This window comes from Podarcis pityusensis (assembly GCF_964106645.2).
Source record: "Podarcis pityusensis genome assembly, chromosome: 3".
In the NCBI taxonomy this organism is placed as follows: Eukaryota; Metazoa; Chordata; class Lepidosauria; order Squamata; family Lacertidae; genus Podarcis; species Podarcis pityusensis.
The window spans coordinates 117,714,857-117,724,450 of NC_138026.1; the positions used below are offsets into that span (position 1 = coordinate 117,714,857).

Sequence of the window (9,594 nt, forward strand, 5' to 3'; positions counted from 1 at the left end):
CCTGCCCGGGAGGTCGCATTCATAGTCCTCAAGGTATGCCGGCGGCCTACGTGTGCGTTGTGGCCTGGGGTGTTCCCTGGTCCGGGCTCCGGGTTCTGGCTCGTGTTCCAAGGATGCTGGCTGTGATGCGGCTGTTTGGTCTGGTGCAACCGGCTCGCTCAGTCGTGGTTCTGGTTCCGGTGTCCTTTCGGCCTCACGGGTCCTCTCTGTATTTACTGATTCTGCCTCTCCTGCTGGCCCCTCCTGCTCTATGGGCCTCACTGCCCCGCTGTTCCCTTGGGACTCCTCTGACCTGTCCTCCTCCTGGTTTTCTCCCGGGAATCGTCGCCGTATCTGGTCGCAGTGGCGGCGCCAGCATTGCCCCCCATCCGTTAGCACCTCGTACGACACGGGGCCAGTGACCCTGGTGATTGTGGCGGGTACCCATGCTGGGCCTGCCCCAAAATTCTTTGCGTACACTGGGTCCTGGGCCTCGAAGGTCCGGGGGTTCCTGCCTTCCCCCACCACTACCTCATCCTGCGCTCTATCGGGGTGAAGGCGGTCCAATCTGATTGCAAGGCGCCGACCCATTAGTAGTTCAGCGGGGCTCCGGCCAGTCGTTGAGCTGGGGGTGCTGTGCTGTGCTAGAAGGAATGTGGCAAGGCGGTACTCCCAGTCCCCTTGCGTCATGCGGCGAAGGGTGTCCTTGGTGGTCCGCACCATGCGTTCTGCTTGGCCATTGGTGGCAGGGTGGAACGGCGCCGAACGGATGTGGCGGATGGCGTTCTGCGCTGTGAAGGTTTGGAATTCTCCTGACGTAAATGCAGTCCCGTTGTCTGAGACGAGAGTGTCAGGGAGCCCGTGGGTTGCAAACAGCCTGCGTAGTACCCGGATGGCTGCGGACGTGGAAGTGGACGGTACCAGTGCGACTTCCAGCCATTTGGTGTAGGAGTCCACCACTATGAAGAATGTTTTCCCCTGAAAGGGGCCAGCGAAATCCACATGCAGGCGTGACCATGGTGCTCGGGCGGACTCCCAGGACTGGACTGGGGCCCTTGGGGGATCTGGGCGGGATTCTTGGCAGGCCTGGCAGTGTTTGACCCAGGCCTCTATCTCTCCATCGATCCCCGGCCACCACACATAACTCCTGGCAAGGGCCTTCATTCTTACTACCCCTGGATGTGTCTCGTGTAGGGCTGTGAGGACCCTTTTGCAGAGGGGCTGGGGAACAACGACTCTGCTTCCCCATAACAGGCACCCCTTGTGGGCCGACAGTTCATGTTTGCGGGTTGTGTAGCCGGCGAATTCTGGCCCGGGGCTGCTGCTGGGCCATCCCCTCCACACCCAGTCCAGGACCCGGGAGATGACCCTATCTTTCTTGGAATGGTGTGCAACTTCTTGTGCCTGAATGGGGCGGTCGGGAAGCAGCTCCAGGCTCATAACCTCTTGTGCAGGTGCTGGGTCAGGGCCTGTTTCCGGTAGTGGTAGCCTGCTGAGGGCGTCCGCATGGCCCATCGCCTTCCCAGGTCGGTGAATCAGTGCATACTGGTAGCTGGCAAGGAAAATTGACCACCTGAGGACGCGAGGAGACAGCACTTGGGGGGTCTGCTTTTCGGGGGCAAACAAGCCAAGCAACGGCTTGTGGTCAGTCACCACGGTGAAGGGCCGCCCGTACAAGAAATCATGGAATTTTTTTACTCCCTTTACGATTGCCAGACCCTCCTTGTCGATTTGCGAGTAGTTCCGCTCGGTTGTGTTGAGTGTCTGGGAAAAGTACGCCACCGGTACCTCTCTTCCATCCGGGAGTTGGTGCCCCAGGACAGCTCCAATGCCATAGGGTGAGGCGTCGCATGCTAGCACCACCGGCAGCCTCTCGTCGAAGTGTGCCAAGACCGAGTTTGAGACAAGCAAGTCCTTGACTGCCTGGAATGCGGCCTCCTGGCGCTGGCCCCACACCCAAGGGGCCCGCTTGTCCAGGAGTCTGTGTAGGGGCTCCGCTACCGCCGCCTTGTGGGGAAGGAAGGAATGGTAAAAGTTCAATAGTCCCAAGAAGGCCTGAAGTTCAGTCTTGCTCTTGGGCGCTGGGGCATCACAAATGGCCCGTACCTTGTCCCCAGTCGGGTGGACCCCTTCTGCGTCCACCATAAATCCCAGAAAGTCCACCTGAGGCACTCCTAGTAGACATTTTTCCCGCTTCACCTTGAGACCCGCCGTCTGGAAACGGTGCAGAACGGTGCGGAGGCGGTCCTCAAACTCCTCTGGTGTGGGGCCGGCAATCAACACATCATCGAAGAAGGGGGTGACGCCAGGAATCCCTTTAAGGAGAGAGTCCATTATATTCTGGAATATGCCTGGTGCCACGCTGACACCGAATTGCAGCCGCTTTACCCTGAACGCTCCTCCGTGCGTCACAATCGTCTGTGCCTCTGCTGTGGCCTCATCTACTGGCAGCTGTTGATATGCTTGGGCCAAGTCCAGCTTGCCAAAAATTTTCGACCCAGCCAGGGTGGCAAGGACATGGCTGACCACTGGCACTGGGTATGCGTGGGCCGTGAGGGCCTTGTTTATGGTACATTTGTAGTCTGCGCAGATGCGGACCGAACCATTAGGCTTGACGGGTGTGACGATTGGGGTTTCCCAGGGAGCATTAGGCACCGGCTCCAGCACTCCTTGCTCTACGAGTCGGTCCAATTCCTCGTCTATACGGGGTTTCAAGGCGAACGGGACCCGGCGGGCCTTGAGCCTGACCGGTCGTACTGCGGGGTCAAGCTGTAGCGCAATGGGGGGGCCCGTATACTGTCCCAATTTCCCATCGAAAACCCCTGGAAATTCCTTGCATATGGCGTCCACGTCCACTTGTAAGCTAGTGTGGTTCACCCCGGTGACAGCTAGCCCCAGTGGTCCAAACCATGCCAATCCCAGTAAGCTAATGTAGGGGCCCTTGACCACAAGCAAGTCCAGTTGCCGCGTCCGCCCTCGGTATTGCACCCTGAAGGTCCCCACCCCCATTGTGGGGACCTTACGTTTCTGGAAGTCCCGGAGGGTGAATGGGGCCGGCCTGAGTTTGGGACCCCCAGTGGGACACAGTTTCCTTAAGGTCCTTGCCGAGATTATGGATAGAGTTGAACCCGTGTCAAGCTCCATGCGGCATGGGGCCCCCTCTATCTGTACCTCTACATAAATTTTCTCTACGTTGGGGTGGGGCAACTGGTATACCTGGAAGTCCGTGAGCTCCGTCGAGTTGCCTTGGTGCGTTGGGCCCCGGGACCTGGGGCTCTTGGATTGGTCATCTGATGCCTGGTGTCGGGTGGGCCGAGCCCGACACACCCGGGCGATGTGTCCCGATTTTCTGCACTGCCTGCACTCTGCGTTGCGGAAACGGCAGGTCCTCCTCTCGTGACTCTCCCCGCAGCTTGCGCAGTTCCCTCCTTCTCGTCGAGGCAGCTGTGGTCTGTGCGCTGCTTGAGTGCGCTGCTGTACTCGGTGCACCTCCTCCCTGTCGGATCCTGAGTCGTCGGTGAGGTCTTCATGGTGGACCCTCGGTTGGGATGGCAGGCTCGGCCGTGCCTCTTGGGTCGACCTCTCGGCAGCTTCTGTTGCCAGGGCCTCCTCCAGAGCGACCTGGAACGTTAGGTCCTTCTTAGCGTAGAGGCGCCGTTGCAGCTTCTCATCCTTCAGGCCACCGACGAGGCGGTCACGAAGCATGTTCTCCAGCTCTGAGAAGTTGCAGAACCGGGCGGCTTGGCGGAGAGAGGTCACAAACCCAGTTATGGTTTCCCCAGGGGCTTGCCGCTTTGCGTAGAAGGCATTTCGACGAGCCACCACTGAGGGCTGCGGCGAAAAGTGCCCCTTCAGCTGTTCCATTATTGTTTTGTATGGAACAGTAGCGACGTCTTCAGGCGCAAGGAGAGCCCGGGCGATTTCAAACGTCTCCTCTCCGCAGACGCTGAAGAATATCGCCCTCTTCTTGGCGTCTTCTTCGTCGGTGACCCCTTTGGCTTCTAGGAGGAAGGTGAAACGGGAGGCGTACGCTTCCCAGTCTCCAGATGCTGGGTTGAATGGCGAGAAGCTGCTGTTGGCTGCCATTCTGAGTTCCTTGTGCCCCGGAGCTGAAGCCTGGATACACGGTGCGAGGCAGCGGTGCGGCAGTTGGCGGTGCTGCGGTGCTGTGTGTGGCAGTCAGCTCAGCGGGATCCCATCCTCGTCGCCAGTGAAATATACTCAGAGTCGCAAAGTGATTTCATGCTCTTTATTCAGCTCATAGTGGTGAAGAGGAATGAATAAATGTCCCCTCACAGTATTTGCTTTATATACATTATTTACACAATGGGCTGCACATGATTGGCTAATTCTGGAATTCTACTGTAAGCCAATCAGGTTGTGGATTCACTTCTATCTGGAGCAGGATTGGGTGGTTCCTGCCAACCAATCATACTGCTGCATTGTTCTAGGACCAATCAGACTGCTGCATTCTGAATCCTATTGTTCTAGGACCAATCAGACTGCTGCCTTTTGGATCCTATTGTTCTAGGACCAATCAGACTGCTACAGTTTGGATCCTATTCAACTCAGTACATAACACAAGACCTCTTATTTCTTCATATCTACATCTTGTTCCGGGGAGGACTTGCCAAAGGCTCAGCAGAGTGCAGTGAGCTCGTAATGTCCAATTTTTGGAGACGCAAAACCGGGAGATGCATCTTCCGTGCTGTGCTCATTGGCAAGTCACATGACCCATGCCTCACTCTTCCCCCCCACAAAGGCACTTTTTGAGGGGCAAGATCATGCCTTAAACCCAAAAATGCACTTGGCAGGTATGTGAGCTAAGATATGCCTCAAATAAAGGCTCTTTAGTCCTCCTCATTGGACTGTTCTGGGGGATCCTCACATCTCTGCAACAGCTTATACAAAGCCCTGCCTCTGAAGATGGTGCAGAATCTTCATTTGTTGCAGAATTCAGCCCCCAGATTGTTCACCAGGATAAAACAGTTTGAGCATATTAAACCGATCCTGCCCCGGCTGCCAATTAGTTTCCAAGTGGAATGTGAAATGTGTTTTGTGTTCTCCTCTTAGACTTTTATACAGTGAACCATCCTGAGATCCTACAACTACAAATGCTCCTGCCAGGCTATTATACAAAAACATGAATTTGGATCACTGTGTGCAGTTCTGGCCAACACTCCTGTAAAAGGATATTGTGGAGTTGGAAAAGGTGCAGAAAAGGGCAATCGCAATGATCAAGGACATCAAGCAACCACCTTAGGAAGAATTGATTATTGGGAGAGTTACCACCAAAGCAATCAGCATCCATTTCATAGAAGGCATTGGGTTGTCCATGGTGAGAACCTCACTGCTTTTCAGCTTATTAATGTGTACGTAGCCCAAGCCCAGGAAATTGTTTTCAGTACCAGAACATAATGAAGCTAATGGTCCTTCCATAGAAAAATTCACTCTTGGTTACCCTTCAAGCTTTCTTTATCTGAGGCATAAAGTTTAGATGGAAGGGACAGCAGACCATGGAGGATGGACACTCTGTGCTGTTCTCTTAAACAATTGAGATTCAAAGGCCCGTATCAAACTGCTGCATAGCAGCCATGGATCCAGCAGGAGGTACTCAGTGTCTCAGTTGGGTGCTTTTTCCTGGTTCTGCATCCTCCAGGTCTCGCCACAGGCCAAAACCTCTCATCTCTCCTTCTCATTCTAGGGGACACACTGTGCTTATGGCTTGGCTAGTGGCCCCACCTTCCTTTAGGGCATGGCGATGACTTGCTAGTCTTTGCTGAGAAGTGGGAGGAAACAGCTTCCTAAGGGGCTACAAATATGGGAAGCTCAGTGCTTCCAACCCCAACGACCATCTGCCTTGTAGCCCAACATTGAGCCTCGCTCTATCAGTCCATCATCACCAAGCCATGAAGGTCCTTCACCTGTTCTGGGCTGTCCTATCTCTGCTGCTGTTGGCTTCAGGTAAGGGATGGAGAAAAAGAAAAAGAGATTCCACACAAATGACCACTCCTGTTAGGGACCAGGCTGAGGAGAGCTACTCTGATGAGGAATAGTGGGGGCCTCCCCCTCCCCCTGCTCCTAATCAGGATCCTGAAGCTGCCCAGGAGCAGTGGAGCAGTATAGATTTGGAGCAGTGGTTTGCAGAGGGACATCGTTTGGAAGGCAACAGCTGGGCAGAACCGAGTGGGGAACAGCCAGGAGAAGAAGAAGAGGGGGAGAAAGAGAATTAACAGACTCCCTTTCACTGGAAAGTGTCCAAGCGCTCAGTCCAAGGTCAAGGAGAGCAGAGAAGGTAGCTACACAGAAGGCCAAATGGTCGCGAGATCACGTTGCCAGACGAGGAAGTGACGGGGGTGGCTCAGGGGGAAGTGGGTGGAAACCTTAACTGGAAGCACCTTTCCTCCGAAAATGGAGTCTTCATTCATTCACTGTGAGCATTAAATTCTCTTTAACTGGTAAGAGACTATTTTTGCTTTGTTCTGCTTAACCACGGCCAAAGGGAGGGAGGAACCATTTTCCCGGAAGCCTGACATAACCCAACAAGCTTTCATCTATGGTAGGCATGCAATTTAGAATGGCAGGGGCAGCTGAGCAGGCAAGACAGAGGCTTCTTGCTGCCCCATTAAGCCGTTGGGAGTCAGAAGTCCATATTGGTGTTCATCAACCATGAATCTACCAGGATGTACTCAGTGACTCAGATGGGTCATTGAGTACAACCTGGAGGGTGTTCTGAGTACTTTTTCCTTGTTTCACATCCATAAGACCTCTTTACAGGCCAAAACCTCTAATCCTGACATCTCTCCTTCTTGTTCTGGGAAGCACAGTGTGCTTATAGCTGGGTCAGCAACCCCACTGTCCTTCAGGGCATGGTGATAGCAAGCGGTGATAGCAAGCATTGCTGCTTCCAACTGCAGAAACAGAGCCTGGACTAGATGGACTATGATCTGATCCAGCAGGCTCTTCTTGCGTTCTTCTGTTTTAGGTAGGGGGAGAGATGACCTTGCTGCGTTTCAGGCTGCTAAAGTGTAATAGCCCGATGCCAGGAATTTGTTTTCAGTATCAGAACTGAATGGAGCTTATGGTCCTTCCATAGGAAAAAGAAACACTGGTTAACCCTTGCCCTGCCCCAGTGTTGTAGACATATAATCTGGAATGGAAGGAGCACAAGAGCAGGGAGGGCAAATGCTTTTTGCTGCCCTAACAACTGGGGATCCGAAGACCTTGTTAAAGGTAAAGGTAAATGGCCGACTCGACTAGTATTCCTGATAGAAAAATTTCTGGTTTTTTTAGAAATGTAAATTTGAATAGTTTTTAAATTCACTGTAAATGTTGTTCCAAAATTCACGGATAACCTTGCAATTCCACCACATACAGAAATATGATCCTGTATCTTTTTTGCATATCCAACATAATGTTTCCCATTCTAAAGTTTCCCTTCCCTTACCTCCACTTCTGAATTTGCAATGGACAGGGATCTCTTTTGTTTCTCCTTTTGCAAAGGATTTGCCAAGGAAGACCCAAATCTTGGACCAGATTGCTATAAGAGAGGCAGCACTTGCAAATCTAACAAGTGTCCCAAAGGAATGATTCAAGATGGAATGTGCAACATGAAAAAGATATGTTGCAAGAGGTAAAAAGAGCTCAAACAAGGTGCCGGAGATGAACTTAAATATTATTATATTCTTAACATTTTCATACCATACTTATTTTCATATTTCCACTTACACTTTATTATTTTCCAATTTGTACATCTTAATTTCTATGTTATTAATTGTAAGTGTTAAATCGAACCCTGCTAGCGAGTCCACTTCTTTGCAGTTTTTCTGTAGGCAGAGCATAAATGATTCCCAGTCTCTATTGTCCTTATCTCTAAGTTTCCCAGTCAACTTCACCAGCATATTCCATCAGTTTTTCTTGCCATTCTTCTTTAGTTGGTATCTTGTCATCTTTCCATTTCTGGGCTGGTAAAATCCTAGCCACTGTTGTAACGTACACGAATTGCTTCTTCCACTCTTTTGGCAAGTCTTGACCTGTAATGCCTAGCAAGAAAGCTTCTGGTTTTTTAACAGATGTTATCTTAAACATTTTTTTTTCATTTGGTTATAAATCATTTCCCCAAATTTTTGGTTATTTTACAGTTCCACCACATATGAATAAATGTACCTTCCTTTTCTTTACACTTCCGAAACTTATTGGAGCCTGTTCTATGCATTTTAGCCATTTTTACAGCAGTGATATACCATCTGTACATCATTTTCATATACAGTGGTACCTCGGGTTAAGTACTTAATTCGTTCTGGAGGTCTGTTCTTAACCCGAAACTGTTCTTAACCTGAAGCACCACTTTAGCTAATGGGGCCTCTTGCTGCTGCTGTGCTGCTAGAGCACAATTTCTGTTCTCGTTCTGAAGCAAAGTTCTTAACCTGAAGCACTATTTCTGGGTTAGTGGAGTCTGTAACCTGAAGCGTATGTAACCCAAAGTACCACTGTAATTCTCTTTCAACAGTGTACAATCAGCAAATTTTAAGTTCACTTTCCATAATTTTCCCCAGTCTTCCATTTGTATATTATGTCCTAAATCTTGTTTCTACATCATCCTTTAGACCTATGATGCATATTTTATTTTACCTATTTATTTTACCTACTCGGCATCAAAATGATCTGGGACCTATGCTGTTGCATTCTTAGTCTAACTTGTTTTGGCTCATCAATTCACTGTTCTATCGTTTAACATTCTTCCGAGTTCTCCGCCTTCCTATCTATGATTGTAATTTTGACAGATTCCAGGTGATATGGAAGTAACTGGGGGTTTTTTGCTCTTGTTTTTGTTTGCTTGTTTTTAAGTCCCTGAAGATTGATGCCAGCTTACACAGGACCCTTTGAAAATTGGGAGATGCTCCCTTACTTTGAGAGCAACTTGATCCTGCTGCATCCCCAGCTGGAGTCTCCTCCTTCTCCAGCAAAGCATCCAGATCAGAAAGAGGAAGCCTTTGCAATATTCTCATTGGTTGCATGTGCTTCTCCCTCGCAATAAAAGCAAATTAAAAAGCCACATTGCCTCTGCTTCTGATTTTTAGCTCACATTTCTCCTAATTCTGCAATGCAGTATTCTAAGCTTGTATCACGTATATATATAATAATGCGTATAGTTGGTGAATGTGGGCATGAATATGGCAATAATAATAAGTATAATAACAACAATTGTTACTATTTATACTATTTATCTGACTGGGTTGTCTCAGTCATTCTGCCCCAGCATCCTATTAACGAATATTGCTTTGCAAAAATATGCATCTTACGCTAAATTTTATACAAACATGCAGCAGAGAAAGGCATCAGGGAAGGAAGGAAGGAAGGAAGGAAGGAAGGAAGGAAGGAAGGAAGGAAGGAAGGAAGGAAGGAAGGAAGGAAAATGTTTCCCTTTGGTGGATGCATTTCACTTATTTATTTATTTATTTAAAAGAGGAGATCTCGCAGGTCTCCCTGTTCATTGTGTGGTACTCTGTTGGAAGTCCTATATTTTTAACATGAACAACAAGGTGAACATTAACGCCTTACTGTCCTTATGATAGCATAAGCCAACCTCCCTCATCCTAGTGGCTTGCGTTAGCC

The 9,594-nt window shown here is 50.0% G+C and overlaps 1 long non-coding RNA gene across 1 annotated transcript; it reads left to right on the forward strand.

Annotated features, from left to right (window-relative positions):
* The first annotated feature begins 7,359 nt into the window (after positions 1–7,359).
* On the forward strand, positions 7,360–9,034 carry LOC308474759. The gene is made up of 2 exons (XR_013984935.1): positions 7,360–7,612; positions 8,827–9,034. It is a non-coding gene; the product is annotated as an uncharacterized lncRNA (long non-coding RNA).
* Positions 9,035–9,594: the final 560 nt, after the last annotated feature.